The sequence below is a fragment of the Anastrepha obliqua genome, chromosome 1 (assembly GCF_027943255.1).
Source record: "Anastrepha obliqua isolate idAnaObli1 chromosome 1, idAnaObli1_1.0, whole genome shotgun sequence".
NCBI classification, from domain to species: domain Eukaryota; kingdom Metazoa; phylum Arthropoda; class Insecta; order Diptera; family Tephritidae; genus Anastrepha; species Anastrepha obliqua.
The window spans coordinates 125,088,847-125,107,433 of record NC_072892.1 but is presented as its reverse complement, the minus strand read 5'-3'; the positions used below and the strand labels follow the sequence as shown (position 1 = coordinate 125,107,433).

Genomic DNA, 18,587 nt, shown 5'->3' with positions numbered 1-18,587 from the left:
TTTTATTAGACTTATGTCTATAGCCTCTTTTCTTTTCCAGCGTCCAAGGTTGCCTTTGCCTTGCTCGTAATAATAACTATCGATAGCACAGAAAACTCAGGGTTGTCTGAAAAATGTATCTTCATAATCTAATATTATTTTATAATCTCGAATTTCTCGGAGAGAAATTTTGTGTGGGTAATTTTGCTTTTTAATTACGGATCAAATTAAGATACTGTGAGCGTCAATAGAAAGTGTACATGTTGATAATTTTTGACTATTTATTTTTATTATATATTTTATTGACTATTTTTTTTTTTAATTCCAATTGTTTTCTTATAAAAATATAGTTCATACTACAAAACAAAACCATATAAAGCAAAGTTTCGAACTTTGTATAAAATCTGTAAAAATTCATAATAGTCAAAACTTAACAATATGTGGTGTACACTTTCTTTTGTGTTTGGCCAAGCTCCTCCTCCAATTTGTGTTGTCCGTCTTGATGTTGTTCTCTAAATGAACGAATAGTTTTTCTGCGGAGTCTTTTCATTACAGAAATTCACTCGAAGGTTTGCCATTGCCTGCCGAGGAGCGACCACAATTTGAAAGAAAATTGGGGCCCTACCGAAGGTTAGTCATGCAACAACGACGAAATGTTTCTCGGATTTTTAAAGCACATTTCGCAGCAATGCATTCACACCGATTTCGTTGATTCGTTATTTGGTAGTTGTGTGTTTTTTGTTTTTGTAAATCCAACGAAACCGCCTAAGCGCCAAGTTATAAAGTGCTGCGGTTGCAAGCTTGGCAATTGATCGGCAGCTGTTTGACAACAGGTTAGGCGCGAAGTTTAAGTTAAAAGTATGAAAAAGTGAAGAAAAAAGTTAGTATAGTAAAAAAATTAATATTTTAAGGATATTTTCTTCCAGCGGATGAAACGAAGGATAGTCATAAGTGATTTAGTTGATGCGATAAAGCATTACGTCAAACAGAAATATGTCAAAACTGTTATCCACAGCAAAACAAATTTGCCGAACTGCCAACTAACAAACCGCCAAAACTGGTTAATGATCCGTATTTTCTCAGTTTTTGCTTTTAGAAATACAGAATTACTCTCCAAACCAACTACTCTTCGAAAAACAAGGTCTTATCAGATATGATAAAAAGTGCGTTTCATAATCATAAGACACCTTTGGTATACAATTTTTGAACTACCATAAGCTCGCTTTTATATTCCGAAGTAGCTTTTATTTGGCGTTATTTTAACAGTTATAAACTTTAGACTTCCATCAATTGCGTCTGGTGCGAAAGCTCACTCTATTCTAGAAACATTATCTTTTTCCAACAAGCTGCACTTTTGCTAGTCTTTTCGGCGTTTTATAATGATAAGACACTAATCGGCCAACTTGGCCACTGTGGTTCAAAATAGGGACATTAGGCACATTACAGAGAAGCAATCGTTTAAAGTTATCAAAAATAAAAAAAGGATCCCATCTTTTGCCACGGCACAAGCAGAAAAACACCTAGACACCAAGTGGTGTAAAAAAGTAATGTATTAAAGTCACTCAAAAGCAGGGATTTACTTCGTTCTCAGTGTAGTAAAAGTTGGGTAATTTTTTTACCAAGAAAAAGCACTAAAAAATTATAACATGTTTTTTCAATAGAAACTTAATGGAAATTTTAGTAAATTACTAAATAGAATGGTTTACAGGTCAACAACGTTCACAAATTGTTAAAATTTATTAAACTAATTAAAAGTCAGTTCGCCAAACTACAGAGCAGTTTGTAAATTTTAATTAATTTTGATGTTGAGCTATTTGCTGAGCGGATAGATAAAAAATATTATGTTCATCACACGAAGAAATTTGAAGGAAGAAAAAGGAAGGATGTACAAATTTACACTCAGTCTTACATTATGTTGCCCTTAGCATGAGGGGTATTTCAAAAAACGCGTCTAGCTGTTGTTTTAAAATAAAACATGTACAAATTCTTTCAGATTTCATTCATTTAATCAAAAAAAATTATCTTAACAATTATAATTGAAAATTGGCATCATTTAAATGTCCTCCATGAGCACATCCACAGATAAAATCCGCCTAACAGTCGAACACTTTGCGCTACAGCAGCAATATTCTCAACAGAACGTTCAGTTTTTGGTCTTCCACTACCTTTTCTATCCCCGACAGAACCAGTTTCTTGACATTTTTTCACCAACCACTCTAGGAACTATTCACTACTGACATCTAGGCGTCACTTTTGAAAACCCCTTTATATAATATTATACTCAAATACCCATGAAAAGTATTCCCATGAGTAGTCGTAAATTCGTTTTTGATAGCCCCAGCAAGTTTCATGTTTTTCATACATCGGGTATTGCCCAAAGTGAAGGCTTTACTCTGTAGGTGTCCAGATAAGTTCGCCAGCTGTTAGTTGGTGATCTAGCCTTCACCTAAGCTTGGGGAAACAATAGGTCTCGAGTACTTACACTCGATTCCCTAAGTTCTGTGTAAAATCCTATGACACCCCTGTGAGGAGGAAATGTGGAAATTCTATCAGTAGAGTTTTAATAAAAGTTCCCTCAGTTAATTTATAAAGCTGTTAAAGCTGTTCATTGTGTCCGTTGCGGCAACTCATTTGACTGAGGTGACGTGTAAAACGTACCATGGTACCACAATAAAAGAGTTGCCGCATAAAGCAAAAAACAAACAGATGTTCTTGGCATGAAAACAAATATTATATTTACTTAGTTGTGTATAAAGAGGTTTTTGTTGGTTGTGAAATATATTATTGAATTGAAGCGAAAGAGAGTTTTAATAGAATTTATAAGTAGAATTTATAAGTAGATTAATAATCTTCTTAAAAATGGTTAATCTTTAAGGGAAATTACCAGAACTTTACAGAAAATTTAGTAATAACTCAAAAGAAAGTGGACGAATTGATATAAAAAACCACGAAATGTGAGCAGAACAAAGCCAGACGAGCGGTATACGACTTCTTTAAAACGCCTTATCAGGAAAACTTCCACTAGCAAGGGAATTAGAAAAATCGATTTCCAATAAAATTTCATTACAAAAAGTGCGTATTTGTAAAAAAAATATTATTTAGAAGCAGAACTGCAATAAGAAAACCTTATTTGAACTCAGTAAATAGAAGAAAGCGCATTATGTCCGAAAATATGAAACAAAAAAGTTATTTTGGAAAAGGCTAATATTTTCTGACCAATATAAATATGATACAAAAATTTCGTATGGCTAGATGCAATTCTGGAGAGAAGATATCACAGGATTTTGTAAGTGCAAAGACACTGCAGTCTTAGTGTTTGAAACACGGTGGAGGTTCCTTAATGGTATAGGATTGTTTCGGAGCCGGTGGAGTGAGAAAATTACTTTTTTTTGAGTCTAGTGAGCGCTAAGCAACATACATATTAATATTTTAAAGGAGAATCTCCATAAAATTGCCAAAAAACTGAGTTGCAAGAAAAAATTCATCTTTCAAAAAAATAACGGCACAAAGCACACACCGCTGGATACGAGTTTATAGATACTTTATAATTGCCACAAATATTTACATACACCATCACGAAATAAAAAACCGTGATAATTTAAAAAATACATTTAAAATTAGAATGAAGAAAACTTTTTTCCAAATCTCCCCAAAAAACTGGTGGGGTCTATGCCGAAAAGACAACACTGCTGTTCTAAGACAGCGAGGATGATCGTATTGAAGAAGACTTTTTAAATACATATGTACGTATGTATGTACTAATCATGAAGCAATAATTAAAGGTGATGTAAGTAGCCAATTTTCACCCTGTGTTAGCCATCTTGAAGCTACTTAATAAATCCGTGTTGTCCTCTTGGAAAAGCTACTTTTTATTTCAGAGCAAATTCTAAAGAAAAAGTACTCAAAAGCGTAGAAGTTAAAATTTTTGCTGAAAAAGTTAGCAGGCAATACTGTTTTGCCTATTCCATTTTGCTTAGACTTTCGCATCTTTCAATTCTATTGAAAGTTCTGTGAAAATTACATTACAATTGTGCTTTTCATTGCGATAAATAGCTACCATATAGCCACATTTAGGTAAGTCTTTTTAATAAAAGCTAATTATTTTGTAAATTAATGGCATTTTTCACTATTTAGGTCGATTATGTCTTACATATCGTGGTAGTCGATTATTTGGAGTCGCCTTTCTGCTGCCGAAAACTACCGGTTGGTGAATTTTCATAAACGTAAGTCCAGATCAGACATTTGTATAAATTCTTATTAAACTTTTTCATTAATAGGTTTTTAGAACAGAGTTTTTGCAAATATAATAGTGACCACCTTACATACAATACATAAACTACAGTTAGTAAGTTCTATTAGAATATTTGCTAATAAATTGGTTTTAAAAGTTTTTATTTGTAGGACTTCACAGACGAGCAAGTGCAGCGGAAGATGTGTGTTGAAGAGCTGGTTTTTAGAAACGAAGGCATGTATGCGCGTATTTCTACCGCGTATTTCTACCATTTCATAGATGACATTGATCGTGCTGTGTATGATGGTGCAAATACCTAGTAAGTGTTTGACATGTGACGGTCATTATGTGCCTAGTTCTGCTACCACTGAAATCAATTTGGCTTCCGAACTGGCTCTTCACGCTACCCGGTCTAGAACAATATGCTGTACGTAAACGCATGCGCAACACCTACACGAGCAAGTCCTCGCGCTTTACGTCTACATTTACATGTAAGTTGTAGTGCTATATTTATGAATTAACAATTTTTAAGATTTTTGGTTTACAGGTTTTTGATTTCTGCCCGAATCATCGCAATTACTAAAAGTGGATTATGTTATCAATATAGAAATTTTTCGATGTATTAGTTTTAGACTATATGAATATATTTTCCTAACTATACTAATAAAATATTAAGGTAGACAAATTTTAAACAATAAACTAATAAATTTATAATTTTTTCAATTTTAACTCTTCTAACTCCAATGTTTTTCTTACGTGGAGGAATGATCGACTGAACTTCTGCTTTCGCAATGTCTTTGATAGCTTACACGAAGATGCTCTTGAATATATTGCCGCAAATTAAAGTTGACCGATTGTTCATGCAATGAGCCTACATTTACTTTATCTAATGGCGGATTAGTTAAACCAAGCACCGAGTTCTTAGATAAAATTAAAATGTTGGAATCAGCGTTTAACCAATTCAACGGCAGGGAGCTTTACGGTGGGATATCATTTTAAAAAAAACATCATTTTTGTAAAAACAGTTATGAAACGTACATTTACGTTCGTACGGTACTGAAATGAGGAAATTTGCAACACGTCGTAATGCAAAGGTTACTAAACATGGCTTTATATGCATAAGAGTGAAATAATTTTCCAAAATATTTTTGTTTACTAGCTGCATTTCCATTTTAATGTAATGAAAATACTCCTTTAGAGACTCCATTTTTTTACTTTTGTCTCGTTTCCCATCTAACTAATATTTGTTTTACAACTGCGAACTAACTTAAAACACATATATAAGTAACATCACATATTTCTGCGTGTAATCCGAAGGTGTTATGCGTTGGGGCTCGATATGTATCAGCCCATGGAAACAGCAGAGTTCATTGATACGGTGAATGATTGGTTCGATATTTTCAATACAAAGTTTTCGAATTTTCAAACTGCTGCTGCAAAAAAGCCCTATGGGATGGACTTGAGCGAGCAGGATGAAATAATAAGTAAAAATACATATACAGTAGGTTCTGTTTTTATGCGGCTTTTTTTTATGCGGTTTTGAAATAGTGCGGTTTTTTTTTAATTAAAAAATGCATGTCGACCTATCGGGAATTGTACATATAAACAAGATTCTAAACCAGCTAAGCAAAAACTCATCACAGATTACATCAAAAATGCTAACCCTACAAGTATGGAACCGCCTGCATAACTATCTAGATCAGACGTGTACATTTCCTCAAGTGACGGAAGTGATTTTACGCCAAATCCTAAACGAATGCGCAACATGCGGGTATTGTCTGATTCTATTTCTGACGTAAATTTATTTTTCGATTCTGACGTTTCTTAAATAAAGATATAATTTTTAAAAATACAATATTTTGTTTATGCGATTTTATTTAATTATTTTAGATTCATGCGGTCTATGGAACGTATCTATATTTATAATATGGGACTAGTGCCCTTTTTTATGCGATTTTATTACATTATTTCAGATTTATGCGGTTCTTAGCACTTTTGAAACGTATCGATAGTTTTACTATAGAACTGGTAGCTTTTTTTATGCTGTTTCTTGCGGAACGTATCTACCGCATAAAAACAGAATCTACTGCAGAGGTATATGACCCAAATCCATGGGAATAGTTAAGTTAAAAATATAAATAATTAAGTACCACTTATAAAATAACATAAAATTATTCTATGGCTTACAAGGACCTTTTTCAATTTTTTACTACATTTTCAGAAAGGGGATAAACTTATGCCCTTTTTTCGCTTGCTTCTAAATTGCATCAATGGATTAAGTAGCATCCGAAATCAGATGTCAAACTTTACTTAACCTTGTATAATTGAATCATGTGTACTAATACGAATTTTGCCTACAGTGAAAAGCGTTAGTTTACTTCTTTCTTACTTTTTTACTATTCAATACAATTTTTTCAGCAGTAGAATCTTAATTTGTATTAAATTTGATTGATTTAATAAAGTTGTTTAAAAAATATTGTAAAATATTAACAATGTTTTTATTTATAAGGGGAGGTGCAATTCTGCAAACCGTAACTATAATTGGCGCTTACGCCGTTTATTGATGAGTTGGCCGAACTCCTCTTCCTATTTGTGGTGTGCATTTTTATATTTTTCCACAAAATGGAGGGCCTACAGTTTTATACCGCCTCCGAAATGTAGATGATTTTTTATGAGTAGCTTTTTCATGGCAGAAATACTCTCGGAGGTTTGCCATTGCCAGCCGAGGTGCGCCCACTATTAGAATAAACTGTTTCGATAATATGGTGTTTCGTGCCCGGGATTCGAGCACATGCACTTCCGAATAGTAGAGACGCACCAAGGTATTCAGCTACGGCGGCCGCTGCCACATACATACATATGTAGGTATATACACCTATTAAAATGTCGAAGAGAATATAATCAAAATCAGACTTTTATAAAAAATTTCATAAAATTATTGTTTATAGATTACATTTTCGGAGAAGTTTTTGCTGTTTCCGCATAAATTTATTGGACTTATACCTGCACATAGTTCCTTCTGATATATTCAACATTTTTGTGTTCAATAAGGCAAGGTAATGATACATTTGACTTTGCCTACTGATACTGCAGTCATTTATTATATTTATATATGTACATATTTACATACGCTCCCAAGTACATATAACCGTTTCTTCAAGAACAATTGGTGCGTATCGCGGCGAATTGGGTGCACTCGTACTAAGTTCTACATATCTATAAAAGTGTTCAGCACCATAATCACAATAACGTTACCGTCATCAGCATAATCTCATTGTAGTTATGATTATTATCGTTTTGAAACAAAAAACTGCATAGTGAATGGAAGGTGTGTTTTGCCATAGCTACACGGCGAATAGACACTCTCACACGTTTCAACCAGGAGGACCTGCTGTGAAAGCTCACCATTACGGCAAGGCCAAAGTGCCAAAAAAGCGTTGCAGAGCTACGAGTACATAGAATGGCAGCTGTGGCCATCAACCAGATTCAACGTTCTATGCAGGCTGAACCAGTTCCAATTCGACTTGTTCTTTTCCTACACCATTCGATTTTGCTATTATTTAATTTTGTTTTTTTTTTTTGCGTTATCCTGTCGTTTATACTCGTGCTATGCTTCTTTCTGCATTCCTTGAACTCTGAGTGGCCGAAGTGCTCTCTCAGTTGCTCACTCTGGATAAACTAAAGCCATGGAACCGTGGAAATGCTGAGTATACGCTACGGCGATGTGTTTGCTTAGCTCTTGATTTTTTATGCCTTTGTTTCTGTGAGAAATTGAGTAATTGGGTTTAGATATAATTTTAAGATATGATTATTTGGAAATGTATGTCGCTGTGCTCCATTTTCACCGACTCCTTTTAATGAATGCTTCAAATATCTAATGCATACATATATGAGTAGGTGCATATATGTAGTTGTGTAGATGTATATTTGCGCAAACATTAATTGTGTGTACCGTTTGTTGGAATATTAATTTTCTTATGATAAACTTAAATTTTTCGACAATTTTTCCCATCTGTCTACATATAACACGTTCCATTGCCTACTGTTCCTTTTCGCTTCTTTCTAGTTCCGCTCGATTCCTTTTGGGCTGGTCCGAATTGATTCTTGCTGTAATGATTGCTGTAGTGCAGTCGTCTGGCGGAGCGCCAGACACTCCAACAGTCGCGATAAACGAAAGGTGAGGAGTAGTTACTTATACATCTACAAACACACACTCAAGCGCCCATCATCCAGTGAAATACATAATGTCGCTCGATCCAATGAGGTGCTTCCGAGTTGAAGTTGAAAAATGTATTCGCGTGCATGCCAGAGCAATGTGAAGTTTTACACGCACACTTTAGGGAGCGGTGTCGTGAGAGCGCTCCTGAGCGGTAGAAGGGGCGGCACATCGTTTAGTACGGGTTTCAGTTCACGTCACTCACGCAGGGGGGTTTTCTTTTGAGGGTATACAAAATTTTACACAATTTTCGGTGGAAAAATCGAATTTTCGCTTTTTAATAAAAAAAAACACACAATTATTTCTCATTTATGTAAATCATCAATGCACCAGAGGTTGTTTTTTATAATATTAAACGAATATATACATAAGTATGCGTATACCTAATAAATTTCCATATACATACATATATATTATAAGGTATATGTATATTAGAGAACACACTTCACTTTTTAAGTTTTAGCAAATTTTTGATACACTTTTAGCAACAATAACGTTGGTATAATTTTTTGTTATTAGTTTTAATTTGTTTTTGTATTATTTCACTACTGATATTCACCTTTTTCCACTATTTAAACTCTTACACACATTCAGACTTTTTTGTGTAGCTGCAGCTGCGACCACTTCTTCACTTCTTTGTTTTAATTGAATGATAATGCCTTGGCTTGGCTAGTGTGTGGTAGTACTAGCTACTACCGCTGCCCGTTGTATTGTATATGCGCCCAAGCTGTGACTGTGGCTGCGGCTACGGCTGCGACTCTGACTGTGCTTTTTCAGTTTTACTAATTTCAATTTCTTCTTGCAAATACACAAAACATTTTGGCAGCCGCTCCAAATATTAACCACCTTGTTGTACTAAAGTTCAATGTCTACTAGAAGCGAGTACGACTCTCGTATGGCAAATAGCGCAGCGTTTAATGCTCGCATACTCTTTTCCGTAGTTTACAATTCGTGCACTATATTCCAAAAAGTATCGATGAGAACGCATAGATGAGAGTCAACTCAAGTCAAGTCAAGTCTATGCTCCTTTGCCGCAGCTGTCAAACAGCAATGGTCGACAATCTACACTCGTTAGCATAACGAATACGCTGTCGAGTGCGCCCACAGCGAGATGGAATTGTGAATAGAGCAGCAGTGAGCGGCTGCTTGGTAACCGACACATTATCACCACTGATGTAACCTAAGCCAGAGCGGGATAGATGATAATGCAGATAAATTTTTCCACCACCATGCAGCGCTCAATTACTTCCAAAACCGGACCAACATTGGCGGTCAACTTTACGGCGAATTTCCACATTAAGTTCTCAAAGATTGAATACAGCTGGTCAGAGAGATTTGGTTGTCGTAATCTCTCCAGCCTACCTCTCCCTATCTGTCTCTCTCGTATTCGCTGCCTTTTTATCTTTCTGTAGTTAAATTCATCTTAGTAGCTCACTAGTGCAGGGAAGCGGCATTTTATTGATTTTTCGTTTCGTTTCAATTTTATCAGATTTGACATTAGATAGTGCCGTCCATAACTTGAAATGTGCACTCCAGCTGCAAGTTCTTATAAGTTTTCTTAATGTTGTCTTATTACATAGAAAATATTCTAGTTAGTCGACGATCAGTAGATACTCCAGTTTGGTCACTTCGAAGATACTTTAAAGCATCCAACACAACAAAATTTTTATATGCACACATACCTACATATTTGCATTCATATACACATACCTATAAGCAGAGAACTTTTACCTGCATATGTATGTATGTATGTATGTATTCACGTTTAGCCCAATACAATTGAATAGTCTTGAATCTTATCACGAGCATTTTTTACCTTGTGTCTTAAGAGATTTCCAATGATTTGCTCTTATGTGCGTCCTTTATATAAATCATTTCAGATATTTTCTTATATTTTTCTTTTATGAGCTCTCATTTTGGGCAACTGAGATTCAAGGAAGTAACAGGATTGAAAGGTTGTGGAGTTATTGCGTAACTCCCAGCGCCCATCCATTATTTCTTCATACTTGCTGAGTCTTAATAACCTTGCAGTATTTTTTTTTATTTATAATTCTCTTCCTGCTACATGCTCGTGGGCATACCCATGACTGTTGTTAAAGGGGGATTGCAGAACTTATTTCTCAGAAAAGCGCAGAAAAAATGGAGTTCCATTTCTTCATGTGCTATTTCCAATAGCTTTTGTCCCAGTACAATTGACGGAGGACTCAGAAAGTCCTGAGGATTCCACACCATCAAATTTTCAAACACGTAGCTGTGTTTACCCGGTCACTGGGCGATCGGCACATTCGCGGAAAAACTGGATTTATTATTTAACCCCCATTGCAGAAGCTGTGGGTACCTTTCAGAGAAGGGGAGGTTGAGCACTTTCGCAATAAATGTCCGCGTTTGGCAGCTAGACGACTAAGGCCAATGGGTGCTCCTTTCTGCCTGGGTACACAGCCTGCGGCAGTGCGCCAACCTAAATCAAATCTCCTTTAGATCGACAGCTTTGGCTGGCTGTAGATATCTGTCTATTGGTGGTCTCCTAATGATATCAAAACGGCGCTTTAGTGCTACTTTACCTACCTATATGCTCAGCATTTAAGAGCTGTGTGCGGTCTTGTTCGTAATACACTAAAAGCCTTCAATACGCTGTATGCGAGAATTGGAAAAATACGGCTTAGAGGCACTTCAGTGACAACCTTGAAATTTTATTCGAGGCCTTAATTTGTAGTGCAGTTCAGCGGATACGAAGGTGTGGAGAAGTTTTTTTTTTAACGATCGCACCGATAAGCAATGGCAAGCCTACGAACTTCCCATAAAAGACTCTCTACCCAATTGGAGGATGAATAAGCTTGTTCTGAACAGCTCTGAAGCATTATCTTGTAGACTTGCCACCAAATATGTCGACTTTTTCTTTTCTGGTTATCTTCTGGACCTCATTGTAGCCAAGGCTCCTATAAGCATGACCTCTAGTTGGCATATTCATAAGTAACTTTTATTTGTGGTCATAAGTAAATAATACTAAGCTAAGCCAAAAGTATTTAGGCAAATTTCAAGAAAATTAACAATGGCAAATGTCATCACTGTAGGAATAAAGAATTATTAACAATTCTAAGAATTTTTCTAAGCCGTTATGTGTCAACTTAGTCTTGCATATTGTTTATTGAACAACTTCTTATCAAATATTCAACACTCAACTTCTGGCTCTCCAATTACTCAAGGCATTTCCTTTTGGTTACGCAAAAATTATGAGTAATTAGCGGTGCTGATGTTTACCCACCTCGCAAACGTACAATACTTATGTATGTATATGCGTACTTACAACAGTACATACTCGTGCATACATATGAATGTATGCATCACCATACAGGTAGGTTTTCACTACATTTAAGAAACACTGAAATGTTTATAATTTTTAGAAGATATAGAATAGAAAGTCAAGAGCTGAGCCTCGACTAGTTATAGGATGCATTATCAGCGGGTGTTACAAAGGGTCTTGCAAAAGTGACACTTAATTGTAAGTAGTGAATAATCAATAGATGGTATCTTTTTATATCTTTCTTAACATTGGTCCAATACTAGGTGGTTCAATAAGTTTTTAAGTTCAATAGGAAAAGTTACAATAATACTCAGCATTTATGCAAGTAATCCACAAACAAATTCCTTTCGCATCCCGAACAACTGATGTTAACTTGTTTCGGAACCAAGTTCACAACACTCTTTAGTCTCTTGTTTTGATTTAGGATCATGGTGATAGATCCAAGTCTCATCCATAGTGATGAATCGACACACAAAATTCACTTTATCCTTTCAAAAAACGCTCTAAATGTTGCTGTGAAAGTCGCATGTGTTTTTTTCCACTGTTGCCGAATGTGGCACCCATTGTGCACACAGCTTTCTGAAACCCAATACAGCGCACGCCCGATAACGTGAACGATTTAAAGCGTGAACATCCCAAAAGGTGAACAGACATTTTTGTGAATTGATTACTCTAAAACGTAAACAAACCCAAAAAGCTCTATAACGTGACAATAAACATTACAATTATTTGAATGTGGTTTACATTGATCTCAAGTAATTCTGAAATTGGGGAATCCCCTAATTATAAAATAGGCATTTTATTCGTAAAATATTTCAGTCGCGGTTTTGGTTTTGCAAATAGTGTTTCGTCTTATGTTTCCTGGTAAAAATGAGTTCTAAAAACTCGTGTGCTTGACATTACAACAAATGGCTAAAATTCTCGGCTTTTTAAAAACGTGACGATTTTAGCAAAGAAATATATAATGTTGTTAAATCGACAATTTGTAACATTAAAGCGAAAAAGCAAATGATTTTAAAATGCGTAAACAACACGTATTGTGGGCCTGGAAATAGAAAAACACTGCGTTCTTCAAAGTTGCCCAAAATGGAGAGAGCTCTTTATCATTGGTTTATCCGAATGCGGGATAAACACTAGCCAATAAGTACTCTAATGTTAAAAGAAAGGCAAAACCACTGCATGCAAAATTTTAAGAAAATGAAGCAAACTTCTTCGCTAGTGATGGAGGCTCCAAGGATTCAAGAAGAGGTACGGTATTCGTCTTCTTAAAATATCAGGCGAAAAACTGTCTCGCAACCTCAGCTAAACGATTCGTTTAAAGAAAAACTTAAAGCTAAAATGGCCGAATTGGAGTTGTGCAAAGTCAGTTATATAATGCTGATAAGTCGGGGTTATTTTGGAGACCTTTGCCAGAGAAAACGTACGCGTCAAGTTTGGAGAAGAGAGCCCCAGGGGTAAAGCCCGAGAAGCAGCGAATGACTTTTTTATGCTGTTCAAACGCCACTGGATCCCACAAGCCTAAGCTTTTGGTAATTGGAAAGGCGAAGAATCCACGCTGCTTTACAAACTTTCAGTGTCCCACCGACTATAAGAGCACGAAATCCGTCGGGATGACGTCGGCTATTTTCAAGCAATGGTTTCATGAGTCATTTGTTCCACAGGTGAATATTCCTTTTAAGTTTTGTACGATTTTTAAGGCTAACTGGTTGTTTTTTAAGGTTACATCGTTTTTAAATCGAAAAAGCTCCTTCTAACCCAAATGAAGCTGAACTGACAACGGAGAATGGGCAAATTTCGGCAATGTTTATGCCACCAAACGTTACTCCCCTCATTCAACCGATGGATCAGAATGCAATAAAAATCACTAAGTTGCATTACAGAAACAGCCTTCTAGCTTTAATAGCAACGACAAAGTCTGATTCGCTCGAGCCGTTGAAAAAAATTAACTTAAAAACAGCTATAAATCTTTTGGATACGACGTGATTTCGTGTTGGTGAAGCAACATTAGCTAAGTGCTGGAACAGTATTTTAAATTTTTCGGTAAACAATGATGATCCCGAAGATAATGTTCCGTTGGCGGTTTTAAAAGAAAAATGGAAAGCTGAACCTCGCACCTTGACGAGCAACACCGTCGATCTCCTTAGTAGTTTTAATCCTGAGGATCGTTCGTGTTCGCAGATATGCTCAAAAATATGTATGTGGATTATTGAAAAAACTTTTTTTATTAAAAATTTCAGATTGAATTCACGTTACCAGCCATTCCTGAATGGAACGAAGATATCGAGGAGGGCAATACAGATGACGATCATCAACAAGAGCACGAATCCGATGGTGACAGCATATCAGAGCAACTGGATAAAATTAAGCCGACTGAAGTTGAAATTTTCAACAAGGCGTTAGTATGGGCTGGTCATGAAGACGTTGATCAAAATGATATGAGTGTGCTAAGACGGTTAAGGGAGAAAGCTGTGCTTCAAGTTTTAAAAAAACAGAAGATACAAAAAAAGATGACTGATTTTTTTAAAAAACCATCGTATGACTTAATTTTCAATTAATATGTAACGAAAACAAGAATAAAATGCGTATTTAAATGTGAAAAAATATATTTACTTAGTCTTTTTGGGCATTCCAAAACGTGAACACTTTTGTTAACGTGAACTGCCTTGGTTTGAATTAGTCCACGTTATCGAGCGTGCGCTGTACTTCAGTCAAAATATTGCTTACACAGCTCAATGAGATGTCTAGGGCTACTACTAAATCTCGTTCAGTCACTCGACGATTTTCTAATACGGTATCGCGTATTTTTTCTACCATTTCTGGTGTTTTTGTTGGTTTTGGACGTCCTTGACGTGGATCGTCTTGAAGGCTTGTACGGCCATGTTTAAATTCAGCTACCCATCTTTCTACTGTACGAAAAGTCCTTACACACTTTCAACATTCGTACGTAAAATTCTTTTGCTTTTAACCAAGCCCTTTCTTATCGAAACCCCAAAACTTATTAAACAACCAAGTAGAAGATGCACAAATTTAATCTTCGATACTTACACGATAGAATTTGAATGTGGCTCAGTGTGATATATTAATCTTATAAGGCTACAGGGTTTTCATTTAGGCCGATAAGTACGGGAAATTACAGTGCCAACGCAAAGCTGAATCCTTCTCGTAACTTCTGATTTTGTGTTACATCCTCAAAGCGCCATAACTTGGTGCCAGCTTACATCTCTTATCTTCATCTCTTCATTTATAAACTCTTTCTTGATAGTTTGTTGTCCCATAGTAAGGAAAGGCTCGGGCCCTATTAATAACGAGGCGGCATCTCTCGCAAATCCACCCGCTACTTCGTTTCCAGTAATAAACCCTGCGTCCTCAGATACATATAAGCCGGATGCGAGTATGCATTCCTGTCAAATTCATTCAAGGACTCATGAGGGCTTAACCTTAAAGGATGACAACGCTTGAACGAGTGCCGCCTGGCTGCCGCTCTGAATGGCAATTGGCGCATTCCGGAGATTTCTGTGTAAGTTGATATGTTCACATAGACAAATGACATACACTTTCGCTTGGAAGATGCTGGGAAAACTGCCCATTGGCATACATCGCACTCCAACGCTTATGTATGTATACCAGTGCGGGATACACTCTTTGAATTTCCTTTCAAGTGCATGTATAGTATACTCCAATTTATTTTATCGAACAGTTTGATTCTGAGCTTCTTCTCAAATTTAATAACTTTAGGGAAGTTGGAAAAGTAGAAGCTGCAGGCCCAACGATTCCATACTCTATGTGAAACGGTACCAGCACGAGCATTACCTCCATCGCAGTTGTAGGGCAAAAGGCGCATCGCAACCAGAATGCACACACATACCAAGCACTGCCGCTCAGTCAGTGGTACTCGCACTGTCGAAAAAGCGGTCCTCGATACACATGCGACCATTGGTTGATTATTATTATTATTACTAAACGTTTACAAACTATCAGAGCCTTCGTTGCTTTGGACAAGGTTACGTTACCTGTTTTCCAGTTAAGCTTGGCATCCATGACAAGGTCAAGATTCTTTACTTCGCCGACCATTCCAATAGTAACCTCGTCCATGCCACAGTTGCAACGAAACTAATCTTCTCGATTTGCAATAAAAACACTTCCTTTAATCCCCTAATCCATCTCCCTCTCCAACTCAAAAAACTTTTAAGATCCGTTCCGACAAATGCTGGAATACAATTGAATTTACTTTTGAAAAGATGAGTGCATTAACTACGTTTGCGGTTATTTTAATAGAAAACTAGAGAGTTGCAGAGTAAGCATTTGTCAGATGTAAATAAGTTGGTGTAAGTGCTAATATTGGTACTCGTATTCGCATTGGCATGCATTCCTTGAGACAAATTTGAAATACCGCCAAAAAATTGTTTATTTTACCCAATTTTATATACCGTCCGGACCTTAAACGTTCTTGGACTTAATTTTATTACATGCCTCTCGGAGTTCTTGTGCGGTGTCACGAGGGATGTCGCCTGCTTCATGTTGTATGCAATAGATGTTTTTAACGGCTGCCTTGCAGATCAGAAATTATGAACATTTTCAACAAAATCGGGTCTCCTCCTTCTAATGCGCTTCATCAAAGGTGTAGCGTGGAAGCATTTTGATCTCAGTAGCTTGATGCTTTCGTTCCTCCAGTAGCACGGATATATATGTTTGCGCATTACTCACCTGAGCGTGGAAGCATCGCAAGCTTCTCTTAATCCTTCTACTAAGAGTTTCGTCCTATTCTCGACCGAACCAGTTGTGGGTAGGAATTGATCAATTCTGGCAGCTTTGCTTCGCCCACTTGTAGCGCTTTAAAGTTTCATGTAGCGCAATGATTGGTTTGACAACGCTTTGACGGCTTTTGACATTTCAATTTCACTCGTCGCTTCGTTGTTTCCTATTATTCGGACAACGTTCAAAGCTACGATTTGGCCAAAGAAGATTTCAAAGTAAGCCTGCCTTGGATCAGCGTCTTAACCGACTATTTTCTTGTAAATTGACGCTTATACCTTTGTTTTTGGGGGTTTTTGGCCGAGCTCCTCCTCTTATTTGTGAGGGGCGTCTTGATGTTGTTCCACAAATGGAGGGACGAACAGTTTCAAGCCGACTCCGAACAGCAAATGGGTTTTATGAGGAGTTTTGTGATGGCAGAAATACACTCGGTTAGCCATTACCTGCCGAGGGGCGACCGCTAATAGAAAAAAACTTTATTCTGCGCACTTCTGAATGGTAATCACGGACCAACCCATTCGGCCACGGCGGCCTTCTTGTTAATTAGTTTAGAGATGAAAAGTGTGGAAATAAAAGTGAAATACAGGCCATCTATTGTGGGCTTCATAGTGAATTTAGTTGAAATCCACTCGGGAGTGAATTATAGAAGTTACCTGTTTGTGTTGGCCGCAGCTGTAGGTATAAAACTGATTTATTTACCACAGTAAAGTGAGTCAACACCTCACTTAAATGCATTTGAATCAATGAAGCAGCTTCCACATACATAAACAATTATAAAGGCGTGCTGCTGCATGCATGAATGTACATATGTATGTATGTATGTACATATACACCTGTGTCAGCTCCCTTAGCTAAGACACATTAAATTTACACTTACACTTTTCAAGCAAATTTGCACACATTGTAAACGGCAAAAGTACTTGTATATACAATGAGAAAGAATTAGATATTCTCAGAAGGGAATTCAAACACCGGTCACTTCCGAAACCCCAATAAAGTAGTAGAATACCACGGCACGCAATTACCACCTGCTCGGTTGCTTTTTATTTCCCCTACGTTAGAGATTACGTACGTAGACTTGCTGTCTCCATCGGCATACTTTACCTTCAGCTATTCTTCTTATTCAATGAGATCATGTTGGCGCACATGATCCCTCTCACCGTCTCACCCGCCCTAACTCACCCACACATAGTTGCAAAACACTTGCCGCAGGGAACGATACAAAGTCATAGTTGTATTTATGTATGTATGTGTGTGCGAGTACATAAGCAACAGTGGCATGCAAAACTACCATCGTCTACTTCCACATGGGCAACGAACTGCGTGCACTGCGAACATTGTACATTTTACTGCTGTGCCAGCAATAAATTAAAAGCATTCCCGCGGGATTTATTAACCGCACACGCACGGACACACCAACCTAGATCTGAATCTTTGTGAGCAAGGCTGAATTGTGTGGACATATTTGTGTGATGTAGGTATGTGTGTGTGTGTGTGTGTGCATGCGAATATAGCCACAACAAAAGCATTGAGGATACTGACGACGCTGTCATTAAAAGGCCATGCAGCACGAGAAATTGCAAGGGAGATACAAAAGTCTCTACGAAAGTTTATACATACATAAATAGGTATTTGCATACATATTAATACACATTTAAACAATTACAAAAATTGGCGTTCGTGCTTACTTAAATACAAGCTAATACACCTCTACATGTACATACATACATAATATTCGGCCTGCTTTCGAAATTTTTCGTAAATTCAAACCACATATTGGATAAAATACGACCCGGTATTGAATGTAACGGTTAAAATGTATTGTGAAGAGTGTTGCCAACATTTTTGACGTGATAACGTCTTATAATTCGATTTAGCCGGCTGCACGCACGAAAAAATGTGTCGTTACCTTGCTCGTTAGTGTTACCTTGCTCATTTGTCGTTAACTTGCTCATTTGTCGTTACCTTGCTCATTTGTCGTTACCTTGCTCATTGCCGTTACCTTGCTCATTTGTCGTTACCTTGCTCATTGCCGTTACCTTGAATGAACTGCAAGCGAAAGCGCGGAACGAACGACAAAGCAAACAAAACAAACGAACGGCAACGTT

The 18,587-nt window shown here is 36.9% G+C and overlaps 1 protein-coding gene and 1 long non-coding RNA gene across 4 annotated transcripts in view; one reads left to right on the top strand and one right to left on the bottom strand.

Annotated features, from left to right (window-relative positions):
* LOC129236006 (uncharacterized) overlaps positions 1-9,314 on the bottom strand; it is a 94,866-nt gene extending 85,552 nt beyond the window's left edge. For 2 of the 3 annotated variants that reach the window (XM_054870133.1, XM_054870132.1), the window contains exon 1: positions 8,986-9,314. The gene's annotated coding sequence lies outside the window, so the exon portion shown is untranslated. The remainder of the gene's footprint in view (positions 1-8,985) is intronic. The other variant, XM_054870134.1, reaches the window with a different exon arrangement.
* LOC129236015 (uncharacterized) lies at positions 3,791-4,921 on the top strand. Its single transcript, XR_008581617.1, has 5 exons — positions 3,791-4,053; positions 4,114-4,202; positions 4,257-4,324; positions 4,381-4,701; positions 4,758-4,921. It is a non-coding gene; the product is annotated as an uncharacterized LOC129236015 (long non-coding RNA).
* Positions 9,315-18,587: the final 9,273 nt, after the last annotated feature.